Here is a 10,749-nt window from a genome sequence, read left to right as displayed (position 1 = left end):
GGGGGTAACACATTGAATTCCCTACGTGTCAGGTACCTTTATGGTTGTATGGACTACCCTGCCATGTTTGCTTTCCGCATGCTATGCCTCACACACATAGGTAGACGCCCATACTTAACTTTCATTACATGGTTGGTATACCCGGGTACTACCCGTTTAACTGTGACACATCCTGACAAGTTCAGCTTGTACCTCTGATTTCCGTATTTTGGCAGCCTGTTCTACTCATTGGTAGGATGCCACCTTTTCCTATATTCAGGATGGAATATATTCCGTACACATATCCGACTGTACTAGACAACATGTCCCCACTATCGACGGTACGGATAATACTGTTCCTTTTCCCCTACATGTTTCCCTATTGTTGTAGCTGTTTATATGCTCCTTCTGTTTCGTTTACATGCTTATTCTATTTCCTATCACATTTGTTATGGGAACTACGGACATACCTTTTGTATGTGACTATTACATGCCTTGTGGGATATGATTCGGACATAGGGTCGCTAGATATCTACATTTATCATGTATTTTGTTATGAACACATCTGCCGAGCTGTGTACCCTCCTTCACATTATGTGTCAGCTGGTGACCCTCACCATTGGGCTAGACATACCTACTGGCGGCTCGCTAACATATGATGCATTTCACTTCCACTTGGTATAGCTATGTACACGACATTGGACTACAGCCACACGGTCTTCCATGTCATTTGTTTGCGGGATAGGGACCCGTTATTCCCTGCCGTGCATTTGTGTTTGCTTCTTCACTTTGTGTTCGCAGGAACTTTCTTGCATGCTTTGCATACGTTTCAGTATCCAGGGACACTGACAGATGTGATTACTATCTTGCAACTTGTTATATGCAAGCATTTTAGGTTGCACGTCGGCAGCTGCCATTTCCACGCCTTCGTGCGGCACTTCGACACGCCCTATGCACTCGCGCTCCTTTCCTGTGCACGTGGCTGTGGTGGTAGCGCGCCTTCATTAATATGCATTTGGCACTACTGCACCATCTTCACGCCGCACTGTCAGCGCAAACCTACCGCCATCCTTGCGCCGAGCTTCATGAATCCAGGGGCATGAGTATAATAAATTAAAAAGAAAGAGCACTTTGAACCCCCCTTTACTACCCATTCTTGCAAATTTTGAAAGGGTAACTATTGAAGACATTTACAGGATGTATGTACACACGTCCAGTATGAAAGTGAAGGAACACAACCTTAGCAAAGCAGAATGGGAACTTTTCCAAGAACTTTGTCATGACAATACTATTCAACTTATGAAGGGAGGGGGTATTGTGCTTTTTGACCAATGTAGGTATATTGAAAAGATGTATGATATTTTGAAAAACCCTGACGTCTATGAGACTATTAGTATTAATGAAATTAATATAGCCCACAGATGAACAGATTCTTGATTAGAAGAGTTTTTATTGGAAGGAAGAATTACTCGAGAGATTTATGAATTTATTAAAGTCGATTCTCCTTTTTTAGCAACTATGTTCGGAGTACCCAAAGTTCATAAAGATTGCATTAATCCCCATTTATGAGCTATTGTCTCAGGAAGTAAGTCAAAAACATACCAGGTGGGAGTTTTAATTGATAACTGGTTAAAATCTAAATATGACAATATCCCACATTTACTTGGTGATTCATGGGACTTCCTGAGTTGATTGAAGCAAAAACTTTAGGACGAGAACTTGATTTTTGTGAGCACAGACGTTGTGAATTTATTCAATTCCATACCTAAGGATTAAGGTTTAGAATTTTTTCATACTTCCATGACCCAATATTCGAATTTAAATAATGATAAAATTCTTATATTATTGGAATTGATGAGTATTGTTTTGGAAAATAACCTCATATATTTTGAAGGTGAATACTACAGGCAGTTAAAGGGAGTAGCTATGGAGGCGTCATGTGCCCCCATATTTGCCAACCTTGTGCTCAGAGAATGGGAGAACAGATATGTTTTCAACAGTGAATTCAGACAATATTTTACTGTCTATGTACGTTTTTTGGATGACATATTTATTTTATGGAATGGGGAAAAGGAAGTTATTTATAATTTTGTTGGATATTTAAATAGTATATGTTCTTATTTTAAATTCACACATTCACTCAGTGAAACTGGGTTGCCATATTTGGATACTTACAGTTTTCATACATCATCAGGATTCAAATCAAACATATACCGCAAGCCCACTTTTAGTAATTCCTACTTAAGCTGCCACCCTTTTTCACAGAAAAATAGTATTTTAAAAGGGCAATGTATTAGGGCAGCTAGGATGACATCTAATCAACAAAATGTTGTACAAGAACTCAATTTTCTTAGTAGAATGTTTTTAGAAAGAGGATACCCTGTTAAATTAGTAGAAGACACTATTGAATGTGTCCTATTGCACTGGGGAACTTTATACAAACCTTTGTTAGGAGTAGTTTCTAAACAAATGGACAACAGAAATAATGAGAATAACACTGGGTTCTCATGAGCTATGATTCTAAAGTGTAAACACAAGCACCTATTGTAAAAAACATTATTGAAAGAAATTGGAATGTTCTTGGAGGTAATACTGAAGTATACAGTAGTTTAGGTTATCAGCCTAAGTTTGTTTATAAGACTGGTAGGAACATAAAATTCCAATTGGAAAATTATAAAAGTAATAGGACTAAGAAAGTAGTCAAAGGAACAACAAAATGTGGTGCTTGTAACCATTGTATTTATATATATGAGGGTAACAGTATTACTTTGAATAACTTATGTAAAAATAAAATTGATTTCCAGACAGGGAATTGTAATACTAAAAGTGTGGTTTACTTGGGCAAGTGTATGGCCTGCCCAGCATATTATGTTGGGGAATGGATAGGCATTTAAAAAACAGAATTTATGAACATATATACAATATTAAAAAAGAAAATACTAAGAATGCCTTGTTTAGACACACACAATCTTTTAATTCTAACCACACTTTCCATTTTGCCATACTTGAAAAAAATACACTTTAACCCTAGGGGTGGTGATAAAAAACTCACACTGGAAGAAAAGTAAGTTATATGGCAAATTAAATTAAATGCATCTAACCCCCCCTGGAATAAATGATTATATCTCATTGAAACGTGTTTTAAAAGCAAGAATATGAATTATTTTACGGGTTGTAGTGTATTTTATGTATATTTTACTTATTTATTTATTTTATCTAAGTGAGTATTATTGATTTGTATCAAAAGTTAATTGATTGTATGTTGTACTTAAATTGTAGTGTTGATTATATATATGAGCATATACATATACATGTTTAATACACAAGGGTTAAAAATATTACTCTTTTATGTATTTTAACATTCAAACACGTCCAAAATAGTTTTTAATAGTTTTTAATTGTTTTAATTGTCCTTAATTGCTTCAATTGATTAATTAAGTTTATTTCCTGTGACTGTATCATATATATATATATATATATATATATATATATATATATATATATATATATATATATATATATATATATGTATATACCGTACAACTGACAGTTATCTCAGATGAATCTGATAAAGGCCAGTTAAGCTGGCTGAAAGCGTTTATTCCTTTTGTTTGTGGCAGCAATAAAGTAGAGTGTTTTATACATGAGAGTCTTCATTGTCTAGGATTTCAAGCTTTTTCAGCCTGCTATATTTATACTTGGTTGCCAGTTTTATTGTACTTTTTATGTTTGTACACAATATAGTTACGGTCTTCTTATAGCTACTTTCTACTTTCTCTTATCTGGAAGACCTGTGGAGGGAATGTTTATTAATACTACAGTACTGTTTCTACCCATATTCACATAGTCAGGGTTACATATGTGCACTCATACTGTGTGTGTGTGTGTGTGTGTGTGTGTGTGTGTGTGTGTGTGTGTGTGTGTGCTACTGCCGCACTCTGCCTTGATTTATATCAGTCACCCTGGTTGTTGTTAGCAGGGACCAGTAGCTGTGACAGCATGACACTTTTGAATATTTCATGGGGAGACCACTTGGTGTACGTACTTTTCTTGCTGTCATTTGCAGCCTTCGGGTTGAACCATGGGTGTTGGACACAGTATAACCACAACCTTTTTAGAGCTAATTTCTACTTTCTCTTACCTGGAAGACCTGTGAAGGAAATGTTTGTTAACACTAGCTGACTGTTTCTACACATTTTCACAAATTCCTATTGTAATGTATGTCTACAGCTTACTACCACTCCTGGGATTCGAACTGTGGCTGTTTCTGCTAAAATTATAACAATGGTGGGTTTCATCAGAAGGAGCTATTGAGAAACTGCTGTCTCTTTCTTGAATGACTTCTTTCTCATTTTCTCTTTGTTGTACTATCTGACCTTGTAATTACAACATTCTTTTTGTTTTTTCAATATTTTTTATTTTTTTTTCACTGATCTAAAACATCATACATAGAACAGGTAGAGGGTAAGACCTCTTCACAGTAAGCAGTTGATATACACTGAGGGTAACACAAACAAAAATAAAACAATAAATCAATACTATTTAAATTATATACATAGATGCTTTCAATATTCGAGAGAAAAATGTTTACATTTCAGTGAAAATTATTGTGATTGCGAGTATATCTTAGGAAAAGGAGGGGGAGGGGAAAGAAGAAACATTTCTTGAATTATGAATATAGCTTTTAGTATGCGATCTCTTATTTGTAATTAAGTTTGATATATTGTCATGAGCTAGGCAAGAATGATATTGAAGATTTGTTCTTATAATTTTCTGTGTTTGATGTTTTTATTGCCCTTGTCGATTAAAATTAAGGGGGGCCACGGTGGTGCAGTGGTTAGCATTGCTGCCTCACAGCAAGAGGTTCTCCGGTTCAATCCTCGGCTAGGGTGCCTTCTGTGCGGAGTCTGCATGTCCTCCCTGTGGTCACGTGGGTTTCCTCCGAGTGCTCCAGTTTCCTCCCACATCCCAAAGACATGCTGCAGGTGGATTGGACACTCTAAATTGGCCCTAGGTGTGCATGTGAGTGTGCCTTCTGTGGAAGGTTGGGCACCGGGCTGGCAACTTGACACCATAAAACTCCATTGCCATTCAATGTGCAGACATGGTGATCCACTGTGGCGACCCCTAACCGGGAAGAAGAAGAATTGCCCTTGTCGATTAAAATTTTATGGGATAACTTGAAATTCTCCCAGGATATGTTATTTAGGTTAAGCAAATTGGTTGCTATATAGAGTTTCAGTAAGAGAAAAATATTGATCATAGTAATTGCTTGAGTTTTAGAGATGTTGTTATATTATATATATTAATTTTGCAAGGAGAGTGTGAGTTTGTCTAAAAAATGTATTGGGTATATTTAATTGAGTAGTCATGAATATATGAAGTAATCGGGGTAGTACATTCATTTTAATTACTGAGATTTTTGCCAGGAAAGATAGTTTTAGATTTTTCCATCTATTAAGGTCTAAAATAATATTTTGCCATTTTTGACATATTATTTAAGTAAAAATCTTTATTGTTTGTTGTGAAAGTGATGCCTAAGTAATTGATTATCTCTTTTGTTTTTATTTTTTCTATTAGTGGTAAGAGCGAGAATGGTTTAGGGTTTTTTAAAGGAAATATGCTAGTTTTTTTAAGATTCAGTTTGTAGTTTGATATCTTTGAGAAGTGCTCTATAGCCGATAGTATTATGTTTACATCTGAGATTGGTGTGGTACAATAGATATTAAAATCATATGCAAAGGCTGAGAGGAAGATTTTGGTATTAAATATTATTGGGGGAGGGTTGTGATAAAGATTTTGTTTCATATTTAAGAAGAGTGGTTCAAGATATAAGTTAAAGAGTATAGGAGATAGAGGGCATCCTTGACGGATTCCATTTTTAATTGTAATTCTCTTAGACCAAGTTTTGTTGATATATAAAGATGTATAAGGCTTGTTGTATATAATTTGTAGGATCTGGATAAATGTTTGTGGAATATTAAAATAGGGTAATGTTTGGAGTAGAAAATCTATATTTACTCTATCAAAGGCTTTATGAACATCAATAACTAGAGCATATATGTTTTGGTTATACTGATTAGCCCTGGATATTAGATTATTAAGAGTTAGTGTGTTATCACTTGTTTGTCTGAATGTTGTGAAACAAGATTGTTTGGGGGAGATAATTTTATCTAATAATTTTTTCAGTCTATTTGCAAGTATGGATGTTAGTATTTTGGTATCAATATTTAAATGTGAGATGGGTCTGTAGCGGTCTGGGTTTTTTGCATCAGCTTGATCATTGAGTATAAAAATAGTTTTAGATGCATTATAGTGTAGGTCATTAATTTTATTGTTTATTATATAGTTCAGTAGATGGAATAGAATTTGAGCTAAAATAGGGGAGAAGGTTTTGTATAATTCAACTGTGATACCGTCTGGTCCTGGGGCTTTGTGTGATTTCATTTGGTGGATAGTTGTGGTTATTTCACTGATAGCGATATGTTCAGTTAACCTTTCTTGTTGCTTTGAATCTAGTTTCGGGAAGTTGTGTCTTTGAAGGAAACTGGTTCTTTCTTCATAGGAGGCTAGTGATGTTTGGTCTCCATATGTCTGTGAATATGTTCATTTGAAGATTTTACTAATATCTTCAATATTCATGTAATGAGTATTTTCATAGAGTATTTCAGATATATGGGAGGAGGGTTTCGTTTGGGTTATGATTCTGGCCAGTGCTCACAATGGTATTTGTATTTCGTTAGCATAATTAGCTAGCATTTTGGTATCATAAAAGGATAGTTTGCTGTTATGTAATATTTATAGGTCTTGTTGAAGTTTCAGGATTTCTGATTCAGTTTGGGTATTATAATTTGTTAATAGGTCATTCTCAAGCTTTTGAATTTTGGCTTCTAGGTCCTGTTCTTCTTTAAGATTATTTTTTTTATAGTAGGATGCTTTTTTAATGAGTAATCCCCTAATTTGGGCTTTGGTTTCCGCCCATTCAATATCTACTGGTAGTTGGGGGGTAAGAATGTTAGATAGGGTTGATTTGAGTAAGGTTTGAATGTCGTTTATTATTTCCTTTTTGGTTAGGAGGTTGGGGTTCAATGACCAATTGTAACCTTTTTTCATTGTGTTGTTCATTGTGATTCCATTGAGGGTTAAAGTGATTTTGGAGTGGTCTGAGAGGTATCTAGTGTGTACGGTCATTTTTGGGGTGAGTTTGATAAATTTATTATTTATTTATTTTACATTTTTTAACCGGGGGTGTCTGACTGAGCCGAAATGGCCCTTTTGCAACAGAGGCCCGGGGAGAAAAGCTCCACAAAGAAAAATTACAGACACATTTAGTTATTTAGACATGATCAGTATACACACAAATTACAATAGACATGTTTTTACAGTGGTATGCGGCACATAAACAGTTACAGTGGAGACAACAAACAAAAAAATATTAATTTTAAAAATAAAGGTAATTAATAGATTTGTGGTGTACAGCTGAAATTTGGAACATAGGTATAATACATACATAGTACACAGGTACAGTACATACATTGTAGATTAGCCAGTGTTTGTGAGTAAGATTGAAAACTATTATCAATTGCTCTAGATTTAGTATGTATATGTTATCCGCTTTCACTAGCCTGGAGAGCAGTCATTGCACTGCCAAGTTTGCTTGAGATGTTGCCTGATGAGGTCTTTAAAGGAGGCTTTGGATGATGTGTTTTGAATGCTAGTAGGGACAGAGTTCCATTTTTTAGCCACTGAACTACTATATAGTGCATCTCCAAAGCTATTGTAGCTGTTGGTGACTTCTAGTAGTAGTTTTCTTGATGATCTAAGAGGCCTTTTGGCTGAGTGATGTTGTACTAGGTGTTTGAGGGCAGAACACTTATTGGGGAGGTAATAGAATGACAGAGGTAGAGTTGATTGTAGGTTAGGAGGTTGGGCAGTTAAAGCCAGTGGAGCTGTCTCAAAGCATTACAGTGATGAGTTCTATATGAGCAATTTGCAGCAAAGCGGGCAATTCTGTTATAGCAGGCTTCCATTTTGCTTAGTTCAGTTTTGTTGAGATTAGTCAGAATGGGAGATGCATAGAGTAGGGTGGATAGTTAATAGTTAAGTTGAGATGACTTGAGTCTGAGATAAAAAAAAAATCTATTCTCGACCACATTTTGTGGCATTGGGATAAAATGTGAATCTGTTGGATTTATTTAGACTATCTCAATACTTAAAGGGGTCATATAACTTGTAATCCGGAATAAGTTCTCTTAGTGCTAGATGAGCTTGTTTATTAGATATTATATTTGTACTTGTTTTGTCTTTGTCTGGATTTAGATATGTGTTCCAGTCTCCACCTAGGATCATGTAATAATCTTGGAATTTATTTAAGATAGTATAATGAAGCAAAAAAGATGTGTTGGTTTTTACAAGGGGCGTGTGTGTATGTGTGTGTGTGTGTGTGTGCGTGTGTGTGTGTGTGTGTGTGTGTGTGTGTGTGTGTGTGTGTGTGTAATGTATATGTGTGTGTGTGTGTGTGTGTGTGTAATGTATATGTGTGTGTGTGTGTGTGTGTGTGTGTGTGTGTGTGTGTGTAATGTATATGTGTGTGTGTGTGTGTGTGTGTGTGTGTGTGTGTGTAATGTATAATATACGTGTGTGTGTGTGTGTGTGTGTGTAATGTATAATATACGTGTGTGTGTGTGTGTGTGTGTGTGTGTGTGTGTGTGTAATGTATATGTGTGCGTGTGTGTGTGTGTGTGTGTGTGTGTGTGTGTGTGTGTGTGTGTGTGTGTGTGTGTGTGTATTACTCTATATCACTTATTATTTTTATTGACAAAAAATATGTCTAAAAAGTTCACTGGCAATCACAAACGTAACAAAAAAACCCCACCAAACTAAAGTGACCACAAATGTGAATGAACAGCTTACATTTGTGACCACTTAAACAAAAACAACAATAAAAATTGCTTTAATATGTGGGACTTTCCCCCACCTAATATGGGGACTCTACCCAGAAACTCCTACAAATGAAATACACTAAATACATGGCTGCAGCACTGAGAAAGAAGATATAACTCCTGAAATTATATTTTAGTCTGTCATGTGTGACTGTAATATAATTTAAGCACCGTAACCACCACTAGAATTTAGCAAAAGAAGAGGAGGCATGTTATAAATGCATGCTGCAATGAAACAGACAGCCAGACAGCAACCACATATATATATATATATATATATATATATATATATATATATATATATATATATATATATATATGCAGACAAAGTAACCTAGTGCATATTTAGAAGTCCCAGACATCACTGTAGGAAATAATTGGTTTTCACACACTTTTTTTAATCTCAAAATCACTCCCTTAAAAATCATTATTCTACACACACACACACACACACACACACACACACACACACACAAACACTCAGTATCATTGCTTGCTATAGTTAATCTTATTGGTCAGATGTAACAGAACAACACACTTTAATCAATCCTTTAAGAGCATACATCATTGTCATTATAAATGTGCAAATAACATTTTATACACCTGAAATGAATTCCTGTAAAGTAGTTGGGATCTTTGAGATTTTCATATACAGTTTTTAATTTTTTTTTTTCATTTTATGCTTATCTATAACAGGACTGTTTTAATATCTGGCATACAATATCTGTAGAATAACTGAAGGCAGCTTTACTTGTAACGTCATATTATTGCATGGTTTTGATTAACTGACCGCACTGCACCCTCTCTTTCTTCCTCCTTCTCTAACTATGACACTTGTCACAGCCTACAACCTAAAATATCCAACACCTAAACATAAATATGCTGAAATACCAGACAATATCCTCCTGCCAACTGTCAAATTAGGATAGGGGTTATGCTCACCAGTAGTGAGTTAATCTGTTGTTTTCTAGGCAATGAATTAAATGTGAGCTAAATTTTTACCCTGCACACATCAGCACACATTTCAATTAAATAATAAATGGAAAACATTTCATACCTTGAGCACTTTCTTTCCAATGATAAAAGTTGACAATCTTTGCTAAGTTTTTTAATGCAAACGGACACTCCTGAGAACTGAATAAGGTGAGTATGGTTATCTGAAGATGCTCTGTCTCACTCTGTGACTGTTTAAGTAAGTTTTAAAGTTTTAAAGTTCTCTCTCTCTCTTTTTATTTCAGTTTTACTTAGGCATTGTCATGTGATGCTTTTAATTTATTTTTAGTTTTACTCAGGTTTTGATGGCTGATACAATGTTGATTGTGCCATCATGTGGTTAAAATGTGCAATGCTGATGGCAACAACAGACTGCATTCAGTACTGTGACCACATACATGGAGTGACATTTTATTTATATTCTGTGACATTTTATTTATATTCTGACACATGGAGAAGCTCTCTAATCTTGTAACCCAGGCAGGTATGACCCTAACCCTGAGTAGCATCCTGCCATCACCCAGAATGATACCACAGTACACGGACAAAATGATTGACTTAACAATTCGCTAAGCTTCTAGTGTCCTTCTAAGGGGATCCAGTATCTGTCTGCCTGGGATGACATGATTGACAGACCACGATGCTTTGCCAGAGATGGCACCTGTCACCCTTGAGATTCCAGACAGTAGCTAAGGCTCTTGCCACCCCTATAGTGCCTTTTTAGGTAAGGCTCAAAGGACAACTTTACCACCGTAACAGGTACAAGCAAGCAAATTCTGAGGGTAATGCTACTCAATGCTAGAAGTCTAAACCTCCAAATGCACTCACTCGAGGC

General features: G+C 35.6%; 1 protein-coding gene across 1 annotated transcript in view; it reads right to left on the bottom strand.

Moving 5' to 3' along the window:
• The window catches only part of LOC122798811 (single-pass membrane and coiled-coil domain-containing protein 3-like), a 91,851-nt gene extending 81,753 nt beyond the window's left edge, over positions 1-10,098 (bottom strand). The window contains exon 1 of the mRNA XM_044067933.1: positions 9,979-10,098. The gene's annotated coding sequence lies outside the window, so the exon portion shown is untranslated. The remainder of the gene's footprint in view (positions 1-9,978) is intronic.
• Positions 10,099-10,749: the final 651 nt, after the last annotated feature.

This window comes from Protopterus annectens, chromosome 3.part1 (assembly GCF_019279795.1).
Source record: "Protopterus annectens isolate FY-2018-M chromosome 3.part1, PAN1.0, whole genome shotgun sequence".
Lineage (NCBI taxonomy): Eukaryota > Metazoa > Chordata > Ceratodontiformes > Protopteridae > Protopterus > Protopterus annectens.
Note: the sequence above shows the minus strand (reverse complement) of the source record. Positions and strands in the feature narration are given on the sequence as shown.